This window comes from Meleagris gallopavo, chromosome 1, assembly GCF_905368555.1.
Source record: "Meleagris gallopavo chromosome 1, MGAL_WU_HG_1.1, whole genome shotgun sequence".
Lineage (NCBI taxonomy): Eukaryota > Metazoa > Chordata > Aves > Galliformes > Phasianidae > Meleagris > Meleagris gallopavo.
In genome coordinates, this window is record NC_139404.1 from 5,914,300 (window position 1) to 5,927,326 (window position 13,027).

The following is a 13,027-nucleotide window of genomic DNA, read 5'->3' on the forward strand; positions in this document are numbered from 1 at the left end:
ATTAAGCAGAAATGGGGAAGTAGAGTTAATGTTCATTATAACTAAAACCAAAACAGCTGTTTACCTTGCCGAAGCCTTGTGAGCTAACATCTATAAATCTTACCCCGAGGAACACTCTCTCTGTAAAACATGCCTTTCCTGCTATCCTCTGATATCATTTTACATACTCATTTTCACAACATTTCCTAATCAGATTAATTAACACATTAGGGTATAATTCTTATTGTCTACAGAAATTACTTCAATTAAAACTATTAACATATTATCATAATTGTTATATTATTACATCTCGCTTTGTTACTACTCAAAAACTACTCTAGCAAACCCAAATGCTTGCAATTAGCATAAAATTGTCATATCTGCACTTCTCATCTTAACTGAGGGAAAAGGTAATTGTAAACTTATTGAATAATTTTGTATTTCTGTGCTGGAGTTTCTGCAGTGAGAAGAGGTGAGAGGGGCAGTGTCTGTCCCACACGATGAGGCTCAAAATATTTTGTCTTGATTGGGCCCTACCATGCCCAACAGGAGTGTGAGCTCTGTGCAGGGAATTAGGAAGTTATACAGAGGAGCAGAAGGCAGTGATGGGTATAAAATGGCTATATTTATGCTGAAAATCAATATATCTTTCTGAAGGAAGTCAGTTTTTGGTGTGGTTGTCTTGTGCGAGGAGTGAAAGCAAGAGGCACAGCTAGCTTTAATGTTGAGCTTTGGTACACACAGTCTTCTTACAGTCCAGATGAAATAGGCTATCTGTCTAAAAGCAAAAACCTACTGTTAATGTAATTAAAATGTTAACATTTCAATCAAAGAATTATTAGCGGTCCAGATTTACTTTTGAATAGAAAAGAAAGAATAGTGTTACAGGTGTAGTAATAATAATAGGTTTAAAAACATTTCATACTCGTCTGAGTTTCCACTTCTTTTTGTCAAGTTTTGCTCACTTGCAGTCTATGGGCAGTAGCTTTAATTTTGGAGCTCAGGAGCTGTTGCAGCGAGGTCTCAAGCACCAAGGCCCACACAGGGAATGGCATGTTGTTGTCAGGGCTTCTTCCTCTGTGCTGTAATGAGTACGATGCTGATATTGATGCTTTCTTCTTCCTCAGTTTGGGCTCTACTCAGGCTGTTGTTGTTTTGTTTTTTTTTTTGTAACATGCTTTTACAGCTTGTTTTCTTTGTTGGATTGTAACACTGCCTTACTCCCGAATACAGTGTGGATGCAACGCCTTACATACTTTCTCTTTCTTATCCCTAAAACTGTGGGCTCGTTCAGCTGTCTGGGGGTGAATTTTTATCACCATCACTCTATATTCCATCTGATCCCATCCCATGCCTCAGCTCTTCTATGCTGCATTGCATGTCACCTTTCTGAGGCAGCTATACTATATCCATGCTCCTCTGTGCTGTGTGGTTATATGGCTTTGTAAATATTTCATCCTACACAGGCTAACTACTTGTTACTACTGTCTGTATCAAAATTGCACTGAAACCACATGATTATGTGAAGATAAGCAAAAGTAAAATAAATTAGGCACCAGCCACCTGGTCATTAGGAAAATTGCTGCTACAGCTAAAGCAAAGCTCCAGGCTGGGCTGCACAAGTGTAGACAAGCCTGATCCCAAGGCTGTGCAGGCTCAGCACAAAGCCTGGGGCTATTTCTGGCAGTGGCAATACAGTATTTACTGGGCTACAGGGCTTGAACTTGATGAATGAGATCATTATTTGGGCTTACCTGTTTTTGGCCAGGGACCAAGCTTGGTGACACAGAATGTCCTTTTTGGTCTTAGGATCTTATCGACACCTTGAACTGCTGAAATAGAAAAGGAACACTTTACAGAGCCATTTTATATTGCTTTACCAGTAGTAGACAGGTTGAACAGAAAACAAGAAAGTTGATCTAACTGAGGTAGGTAATTGCTGCCATTCTTCTAAGCCATATGTATTCCATTTGTCTTCATGATATTGCTGTGAAAAAGCTGTTATCCTCCTTTGCAGATAGATGGTATTTATCTACAGTTGCCCTAGGATGCCACTGTAGTCAATGGAGAGACATTGCTGCCTCCATTTTAGTCCACCTGAAGTCTGAATTGCCATCTAAATTGATTATTTCTTTTCACAGGCTAAATAGGAAATCCTGGACACACAGATTTAATAAATCTGAGCCAAAGAGATTAGAGATTTGTCTACAGCAGATGAGTTTCAGAGCCTGTGCTTTCACAGCTGTTATGGGTAACTAGCTTAGTTTAAATTTGTTTCATGTATGTTCTATATAGGCAGCTGACTTAGTTTAGACTGTAGTGTTATTATACCCCAAATGAGATGTGTCCACAGGAAGTCTATAGCTGAGCCTAGAATTCAATACTCGTATTTTAGATGAGAAGATAATGCCCTAATCAGTTCTCATCCATGTAATGTGATGTCAGTGGCACTACTAAATTCTTTTCAATTTGGCTATCACTCCAAACTGTTAAGCCATCTGCTGGTGGCAGCCGAAAAGATGACAATATAATAAATTACTAGAAAAAGTTAAGATGCCTAACATCTGTTCACCACCAAGCTCGACCATCTTCCCTGTATTGATGTTCTGTCATCTTGTGACACAGTCAGAGAAGATGCCTGCTCCGAAGTTCTTGCACATTCAAATCACTTACAGCTGGACCTGCATTCCAGGCATCCATCTTTTTGTAAATTTTAGGACAAAATAAGGAATAACAATAGAAAAGAGTGAAGGTGGAAGGAGAAAAACAAAGAGTTTCTTAAAATATCCCAGAATGTTCCTGGCTCAGGCAGCAGTCTTTATCTACTCAGTCTTCGTTATGATTGATGAAGAAATATCTAATGATGGCAAGCAGAATTTTGCAGGACAGAAATAGAAGCTGCTGCTTCTTTGGAGCTGCATGACTGTGTGTCCTGGAATTATGCTCTGCATAATATTGTAATCAAAGAACAATTTGTTTAGAGTAGTGTGGACCACGCCAGTTAGTGCAAACAATGCAAACGTATTTTAGGTGAGATTATGCAGCTCTGAAGGTGCTGGTCGGCAAGCATTGTTGAGAAAATATGCACATAATATTTACTTAAAACATTCCTGGATCCTCCTTTGGTGTTATTAGTCTGTCTTAAAAATCTGCAAACACACACTTATCAAAAACTCACTGCAAAACATTAGGCATTTAGTGAAGTCAAATACAGAATAGTGGATGCCATAGCAGAACACAGTTAATGGTTAAGCTGTGACTTAGCTTACATCCAAGTGCAAACATAATTAAATTAGAAGAAGCCCTGAACCAAATGTAGATGTGGCCTGCTTAGAATGCAAAGAAGAGTCTGACTCCCATCCTACTGCTTCAGTCTTCTGAAGCAAAACTGTAGGAGACAGAAGTCCAGAGCTTGAGTTGCCATGCTGTAGATTGATAACATTCTGCTCATTATTGTGACACAAGCTTGCACAAAATGGCATGCCCTAAGAGATAAGACTGTAGGCACTGTAGGTTGTGGCACTAATTTAGGGAAATTTCCTTACAGTAGGTAAGCAATATCAGTTGCTTCCCAGTTTCCTCTTCTAAGTTTATTCTGCTCCTCTTTAATTTCTCCAGGCATTGTAATTGATTTCTACTATGTTCTGAACTGCTCTCTGGAGCTGAATCCACTTCCTTACATTAAGCAGAAGGATAGTCCTTGTCTTATATTATTGGAAGTAATACAATTTAGTTGTGAGTACTTAATAAAGAATACAAACATAAGTAATGTAAACACCTGCATACTACATTGTGACCACCACTTTATTAGTAAAACCACTAGATTTGATCCTGGTAATATCTGATTGGAAATGATCTTCTGTGTTGCTATGAGTCCTGTGCTGGCGCATTTCTCTTCTTCATCGATAAAAATCAGTTCTTTCAGGTCTAGAGTTAGAAAGTATTCTTCCCTGTTGTTTTTTTTTTTGTTGTTGTTGTTGTTGTTATTGTTGTTTTTCCCTTTAGCAACAGTGTGCATCTTTCGCTCTGCTACTTCTCCTTATCTCTTTCTATCTTGTGGGTAGAGCTTTGAATCTGTGGGTTTGCGTTCCTTAGGTATAGCAAGTCAGCAAGCTACATTTTAGTGATCATGTTTTGGCAGACAACAGCCGAGATGTGTTGATGGCTGAAATAAGGAGCCAGTGGGCTAGCTGTGCATTTGTAACCTGTAAAGAGCATGATGAACTGTGGCTGAACTGAGATTCCAGCAATCAGTGGGCCAGGAAATGGGCATTCAAGGTCCTGTGACTCATTGCCAGCCAGAAATGCTGGGGGATGGTGAGATGTCCTGAACAGGTTGCCTAGGGAAGTGGTGGAGTCACCATCCCTGGAAGTGTTCAAGAAAAGGGCAGGTGTGGCACTGAGGGACATGGGTTAGTGGACATGATGGTGATGGGTTGATGATTGGACTAGATCATCTTAGAGGTCTTTTCTAACCTTAATGATTCTGTGAAAGGGTGGGAGGACAAAAGACACCACATATAGACTTGACTTATGTATTAATTTTGCAGAGGCAGAAAAAGAAATCAAATCTGTAACGGTCACTGGCTCATCCCAGCATGACTGTGGCTGACAATTTATAATAGGCTGTTAGTTTTCCTTATTAAAGGAATTAGTGATAGAGTGCCTTTTAGAATAGGGTGTGAGCTGGTGTGTTTGGTAGATAGGAGTGTCAGTGGGTACATCTGCTATTTGGGAAGGATAACGTTTCTAAGTGAGCTTGGGTGGGATGGGTCTTCCGAGAGGAGTGGACTGAGGTTGCTGAACAGCTTAAAGGATTTGTTCAGAGCAGTCATTAATCTGTCATTAGAAAGTGATTGCAAATGCCATTACTTTCGGTCCATCTATAGTGTTTCTCAAGCATGCCCCTGAAAGCCAGACACCATTCTGGAGGTTTAGCAGTAATTTGAATGCAACAAATTGTACCTGGAAAGCACAGATGTTGAAAGCTGAAAATCTGAAGGTGCCGTATGTTTCCTGTAATTGAAAGCAGGTGCCCTGAAGGAAGCAGAAATTCTGTTTCACTTTATGAAGTATCTAGTTGGCAGAGCTGGCAAAAAAATACCCTCTAAAGCTTCATTCACAAGGACTGGATAAGGCAGATTAAAGCTGTTGTTTTATGATAACTTTAAGGGGCTCCAGCAAGGGATTTATGTCATATAGAGTTGGGCACCATAGACAAAAGGAATAAAGTCCTTGTGTGTAGAGTTCAGAGCAGTGAATAAATTGAGCTGACTGTATTTAAAGGATGGAGTGAGTAGGAAGACTGCAATAAGCATGCCATATATAGCACTCAAAACTGAGACCAGCATCTCCAGCTCTTTGTGCCTCTTCCACTTCACCTCAGGACAAACGTTCTGTCCCAGGTCTTCAACAAGAGATACACGTTAAAGTTATTCCACTTATGAGTACTTCATAGGTTGCTCATCTGGTAGGCTAGCAATCTTTTACTTTGGTCACTGTATACAAAGACCCCAGTCCTGAAAATGAATAAAAGCTATGAAAGTTTATCTTTCCGAGTGTGACTCTTTGGGAAGCTGTCTGTGATGTGAAGCCTGCAGGATAATGAATGGCAGAACACTGCCTGATTGCCCTAACTGCAGCTCTGTCTGCAGGTTATACAAAGCTTTAGGAAAGCCTTTTTATGTTATTAGTTTAAATCTGTGCCTCAGTTTACCAGTAGGTGAAGGAAATGCCCCGAAGGTCCTCTGAAGATTATTGACTGTGTGTTTTTGGGTTTTGTTAGTGGATATTGTCATAATCCTAAAACAAGGAAGAAATATTAGCACCCCACTGAATTTAGTTGAATTGCATTCAAGCTGAGCACAGCCTACGGGTGTAGGTTGTATTTTACTTAAGAAGAAAAGAAAAAAAAATAGAAGAAGAAAAAAAAAATACACCAAAGTGATAGGAAAGCACCCCTAGCCCTCAAATTTATTTACTGCTTCCAGCCAATTTTGTACTACTGCAGGTTTGCAAAGCCAGGGTTATTTCTACTCACAGTCTGCGCTATAGCAAGTGTAGAGAAAACAACTTTGATCAAAACATTTTTCAGCTCTTTCTCTAACATTTCGTTCAAGAAACTGTTTCAGCTGGTGCCTGGCACTGTGTCCTTGTGCAGTTACTTCATCTCCCCAGAAAAACACACATCAGGTTCTGGAAGTGCCGACTGACCTGTGTGTGCCAGGCTCAGAACTCTCACTTGGAATCTCCAGCTGCCCTTTAAAGACTTTGCTGCACTTTTACAGTGTTCTCTTTCCTTTTGGATTCCCCGCTGTTTTATTCTTTTTCCTCCTTCAGTAATGGCAAGACATTTTCTAGGAATTTTTTTTGTCTTTGCCTGTCAAGCCACCTGAAAGAAAGAAGAAACGTCTATTGTCCACAGTGTGACAGAGATCATAAATTTTGTTGAGAAAATTGAGAATTATGCTTACTGCCTTTAACTAATGGGCAAGATTAGATAAGAAAATTTCTGCTTCCAACAACTGAAACAAAAGGCTTGATTTTCAATGGATATTAGTTTTCCATTCTTTCTTGTTCAACTATTTAACACCTTCATAGTGGATCTCACTTCTTGCCATGATTTTAAAAACTAGGAGTTCAGGGTGTACTGAAATGACTGTCCCCACCATTTCTCTCTGCATAGCTTCCTATACAGAAAAGGTCAAAAATGTCAGTCAGACAGTACCATTTGGCATGAAGATGAATATAGAAGCTAAAGAGGATTTAAAAAATACATGATCTGGCATTTGAAACAGAGGGCTGGCAGCTGAGTCCTGCTTTTATTCTTTTATCTGCTGGTGACCTAGCACTTTGCCTCTTACGGGTATATTTCCAGATTTAATAGTCTTTTTGTTTCAGTGTATGGCAGTGGAGAAAGTTCTGCAAGGTCAGAGTCAGATTTTCAGGGAGTGAAAGAGCTGTCTGGGCAATGCTACCCCTCTCCACAGAGGCATCTGTGTCTACATTGAGAGCAGAAGATAGGGTTTGTGCTCTTTGTGCCTCAAAGATACTGAAAAGTTTACCCTAAAGTCATGCAAATGTCAGAGGAGAGGTAGGCATCCTTGACAGGGCAATCTGGTCCCCTTGTTTCTCACTCTTGATAGTAGAAGGAGGGAAAAGTGGCTGGTTTACTAATGGGACATTTACTGTGTGCTCAATGAAACCAGCCTGAGCTTTAGTACCTTAATTTTCCCATTTGTGATACACAGCTGAGGGCTCACAGAGGATTCACAATCCATAACACTCCTGTGTTCAATCTGCCTCCAGAAAGAAGGCAAAGTTAAAAGAGAAGGCCGTATCCTGATCAGTGTGGTGTTTGCTCTAAAAACTGCAATACACAGCATGAAAGTAGAGCACAAATACATACCTGGATATGGATATATGTGTGGTAAGAGAGTGGAACAAAAAGTCTTTTAAAAAAGGAGTACTAGATGTCTTATGAGCCATATTTATCTGTGCAGTGATGCTTTTAGGTATTGTTCTTAAGTATCTCTGGAAAGCAGTGAAATATGAGGGCTGTTCCAAAAGGGAGTTGGGGCACGGTGGTGATGAGTTGATGGTTGGACTAGATGGTCTTAGAGGTCTTTTCCAACCTTAATGACTCTATGATGCTAAGTAGTAACTCCTATTTGGTTATGTTGACCCATGACGTTGGCCTAGAGACAGATGTTGGTGGCATGGCAGTACAGGTTGAACCTTCCCACCAGTATTGTGTTACATTTTGTTCCCATGTGACAAATGGCAGCACAGGGGTAGTCTAACAGAATGACATCTGACACAGAATGAGGCAAAGTTGTATCACTGAATTCCTTTGTAGGGAAAGAAAGTGCACCCATTGACATTCTACACTTGCTGAACGTTTGTGGAGGCCAAACAGTGAACGTGAGCACAGTGAGGTGGTGGGTGATGTGTTTCTGCAGTGGGACACCTCCAGTGGTGCAGATTTTTACAAGTGCAGCATGCAGGCTCTTGTTCATCATTGGCAAAAATGCGTAGCTAATGGTGGCACCCATGTTAAAAAGTGGTGTTTTGTAGCTGAGACTTCAATCTATCGAGTAGTGTTATTGTGCTCTTTGTATCTGTTGTAGTTTCCAGGGAAATAAATGAGAGACATTACTTTTGGAGCATCCAGTTGATCTTGGAAATACCCATTTTTCAGTGTGTATTGTAAAGGTAAGGGGACCATTGTTTAGGATGTGACTGTTTGCAAGCAGTCAGGACTTTGTCTGTTCTCTCTGTATCTGTTGGCTCACCATTCTCTGGTTCTAATTGCTCATTTTTATTGTTACAATAACCTGTTAAAAATATTTAGAGGTATTGATTAAGCTTTGTCAAACAGTCAGAAGCCATCAGCAGTTAGCCAGCTTGCCAAACTGGGCATCAGTTGTTCTTGAAAAATGATAACAAATAACAACTTTCCAGCCTCCAGAGCTTAGAATGACATGAAGTCGGTTTGAATAACCCATGAAAATAACATGAATAATCTTCATGTCAGCTATTTGTCTTCTTCTGGAGTTACACAAAACTCCCTTCTGATGAATATGGGCTTTCTACACTTTTAGTGCTGTGTGTTTTACATTCTCCTTTGTCCATTGTGCCAGCTCCATAGTATCACCTTCAGGTATGAATTGTAGAGAAAGCATTAAAATAGTCAAATCGATGGATTGTATCATGGTGATTAGATTTCTGGGAAATTTCTATGAGGAAATCCAAGAAGTATTTTTTTTTTTTTTTTAACTCTATTGACTCATATACCTGGAAATTAGCTGTAATTTTGAGGTATTCACTGAGGATTTCTGGATTTTTAAGCACATTGTTTATTATAACAGTTGTCTCATGACCATAGTCCTGAAAATATGGAGAAAACTTTGGAATTAAACTGCCAAACAGCTACTTTTTTGTTCCAGGTAGTTTATAATTTGGTCTCAGTCTTTCAAGTTGTGTTAGAGCAGGAAGTGGTTCCTAATTATGTTTAACATTCACTCCTGAAGTTTTTCTTTCTCTGTCTGCAGTAATTTCCTTTACAGAAGCAGAGCTCAGAGGTCTGTGAATGGCTGACTTCAGTGGTACTTGCAGATTTTCCAGAAAACTTACACTTTATACATTTATGTTTCATCCCCTATTTTAGAGGGTGGGGAGTGCTATTGTGCAGGAAATTTCTTCTCAAATTCACGTTACCTCGTTTTTATGGTCTTTACTGTGCATATGTAATACCAACTCTTATGTAAAATGCAGAAATAATTTCCATGTATTTAAAATATGAGCTGAGTTTGCAATTTGGTGTAAATTATACATTCCTTTTTTATTCTGTTTTTTGGTGCAGAGAAGTTAAGTATCTGCTTTTTTAGGATGCCTAGGTCATCAGCCATTATAAATTGTCCGTCACTCATTTCTATATCCAGTATGTCACCATATGCAGAGAGCAAAAACCTCAGTTCCTAATTGATGTAAATCACCAGTTGTAGTATAGCAGGACAGTTTTTCTGAATGAAATATCAGACATATCAGTGACATTTTGTCTCTGCGTGGAAGTTGCTCTTTGCTTACTACTAGATGGTTCATAATTTATCAGAACCAAAAGACCTTGATGCTCTCTATCCTGTCACATGAGACTAAGCTGCTGCTGTGCTGAACAGGTAAGGTTATGCTGACCCTGAATTGACTGTTTACATATGCTCTGATATTTCATTTTCTTCCCATCATGATGTTAAGGCTCTCCATTGTCAGATCTCATCTTTGGAAAGTATTACTAAGTGCTCCTGCAGCCAGCAGTAATGAGATCAGGTGATAAGTCAGGTTGGAAGGTCTTTCAGGAGGTCTCGAGTCCAACGTGCTGCTCAGAGCTGGGTCAGCTGGAAGATCAGATCAGGTTGTTCAGGGCTAGGTCTAGGCAGCTCTTGAAAGCCTCTGAAGATGAAGAAGGGAGTCTTTCTGGACAGCCTGTTCCAGTGATTGATTGTCCTCACAGGGAAAAGTTTTTCCTTCTACCCAATAAAATGTCTTTCTTTTAACAGTAAAATACACTTATTTTAACTTATTCATATTGCTTGTTGTCTTCTGAGCGTTGCGCTATATGAGGGACTTGGGCTTTTTCAGTCTGGAGAAGAGAAAGCTTCCCCCAGGAACGTTCACAATGCCTATGGGAGACTCTTAAGAACGCAGAGCTCAACGTTTTGCATGCCAGATACTCCCTTACCATTTTATCAAGGATGGTTGATTTGGAGTTATCTCTGAAAAATGTTTGAAAGAAGATGTTTTAAAGAAAACAGCTGTAGTTGTTGCTGTTATGTGAGAATTGAAGGAATTCTTGCCCTCCTTTTAGCCTTTGATTTGGGTATCTGGCTTTGCATGACATCTTGCCCTTTTGGTGTTGCCTGTGTGATTGTGTGAATTGCCTTGGTCTTTTGGACATCCGTAATCCTTTGGCAGTCTGCTAACAGATGCAGGGAGACTTGCTGTGCTCCAGTTTTCCTTAACAAATATAATATGTTTTTCCCAACTTGCTAACATGTACACAAAAATAAGAACTGATTGTCTCAGTTTTTGCATATGTCTGAATCTTCTCTCCAATAGCTGCCTCATATTAACTTATTCCCTGAAGTTACATGAATTACTGCTACAAATGGTTAACACTTAAGGAAATGGGGAAATTGTTGTTCAGACAGCACCTATCAGTCTGGCTAGCAGGTATACAAAAACTTATTTCATTGCAAAATGGAGTAACACCCAAAGGCAAAGAATTGCATCCGTGTTCTCTACCTGCTTAATAACACATTTTCTTGTTTAAAAAAAAAAAAAGTCTGCCAATAAATACGCATCTATTTGAGTTGACTTCTGAAAAAAACATCTGGGACTGTGCTGTTATTTCTTTGTTGCATATCTGCATATTTGCATTTTTTTCCATAATATTGAGAGAAATAAAAGCAGATTACTAGTCAGGATTGAATCTCTATTTGTATTTCTAAATCTTGCACGACTCCGTTCCCCCAAGAATGGCAAATTACTTGAGCACAAGCTGCAGACCTAAATGAAACAAACTTCTATATTTGATTTCTCATCAGAAAAAAAGCAGGTGCATGTAGTTATTTAATGAAAAAACATCCTTTTCAGTCCAATCAAAGGACCTACTACATTTATCATTTTGGGGAGGTTGTTACTATTGCCAGTACTACTGCAGTGCCTCAAAAACATACTTGAAGACTTTGCTAAGACAGAGCAGCTTCTCATCCAAAAAAAGCCTTCTGAATATGGAGAATCATGGAAGTAAGAAATGGGGAATAGGCAGAGGGTGTGGGACTTGAGTTTTTATGATAAGTGGGTTTCAAGAGCAATGCTGACTAGACAAGCTATGATCCCTTATAACTTGGGATATGGCTTTAAAAAGAGGATTAAATCTTGTTTAAAGCTATTTAAACTTCAAGGCTAGCTACGTAAAGGGATATGAACAGCTTAACAGAACCACACTGAATGCCCATCTAAGCTAGTGTCTTGTCTTCCACAGAAGCCCATAGAAAATGTGTATGTAAAAATAAGTGCAAGTATGGTGAAAGAGCTCAGGGATTTCTTTTTTCTGTTGGCTCTCCCAGACTGTGTTGACCATCTAGCACAGTGCCTTCTGAATCTGAAGTTGTACCCAATTTGTCTTAACTAATAGCTTTTACTGGATTTCTTTCCCACCTGCAAAGAATTTGGTGGGTCATTCCAGGTCCTCACATACTATGCTTGTTTGAGAGAGAAAAGCTCCATTTACTTTGATGATATCACTGTTTGCTGCTATGTTATTACCGTTATTATACCCTCCTGTACATTAATAGAGCTGAGCTATTAGCAACATCCCACACATTCTGTGTTTATGCCAGCGTAGTGAATCAGAAAAACATCTGCCTAGAAGGTAGAAATGTGTTTTAATGTATGAATGCGTCAACACAAAAGCTCTACAACTTCTGCTCTGAGCTCACACTGGAGAATGTGGAAGAAACTGGTGAATGTCTGCAGTTAGAAACTGGCCCTTGTGCAAATCCCACAGGAGAAAGCTCAGATGATGTCGAAGGTGCCTGTCCACATCACTGGTAGTGAAGAAAGCTGGCACAGTGATTGCTTCCCTCAAGAGTAAAGCTGCAGACTTTGTGACACTGGGATGCACACGCTGTGTATTTTGTTGGCATCCACAAACTGTTTTGTCATTAATTTAGGTCAGTGTTGCATTGCTTGAACTCAAGATTCAGTGCAGGGAATATTTAAGGTAATATTGCTACATGTGTTGCTTGTTTGTTTCCCAGAAGTCTTTCTTGGATTTTTGAAAGAATTTAAATGTATGCATTTAGGATGAGTGGTATTTGTTAAGTATGGTGATACCTGATTGGAATCAGCTTGAAGAAATTGGTGGAGTGATACAATAGAGGAAAGCGAGTACACTGAACTTCTACTGGATAGCTTAATAGGCTCAGGGGTCACAGTGATCCTCCTGTTGATATCATGGAGTTTGGCAGCGAATGCCTCTCTGGATAAACAGGAATGTCAGCAAGTGCAGAACTATCATCCTGACAGATATGTGTCGTAATGGCATCCACAGACAGGTCTGACAGCAAAACAGAGCTCACATGTTTCCTAAGAAACTTATTTCACAGTAACAGGAGGTTTTAAAAGTCTTGTTTTGTAATGCACCTATAATAAAATGAGGTCTTCTGGAGTTGACTACACAGCCTTGCTTGAAAAGCCCAGGGATTTCTCAGGCCATTCTGTCCATAACTTTCATTCTTAAGAGTAAGATGACACAGAATTCCCATTCCTCTTTAATCCCTCCCACCTCCCTTTATCTTTTTAGGCATGAAAAAAACTTGCAATGTATGCCAAAATAGAAAGTTCATCAGAAACCAGGCAGATAAGGAATCTCACGGCTGTAGGAACAGCAGCGTTGCAAGTATTTAGTAACATCACAGCAGCCTTGTTCCGCATTTGCAATTAATACACGTCTGTGTTTGCATTTGTTATAGGACTCTTGACAGGA

At 39.6% G+C, this 13,027-nt stretch overlaps 1 protein-coding gene across 15 annotated transcripts in view; it reads left to right on the top strand.

Moving 5' to 3' along the window:
- Positions 1-13,027, top strand: part of CELF2 (CUGBP Elav-like family member 2) — a 370,306-nt gene that overhangs the window by 173,070 nt on the left and 184,209 nt on the right. The gene's annotated exons all lie outside the window — the stretch shown is intronic.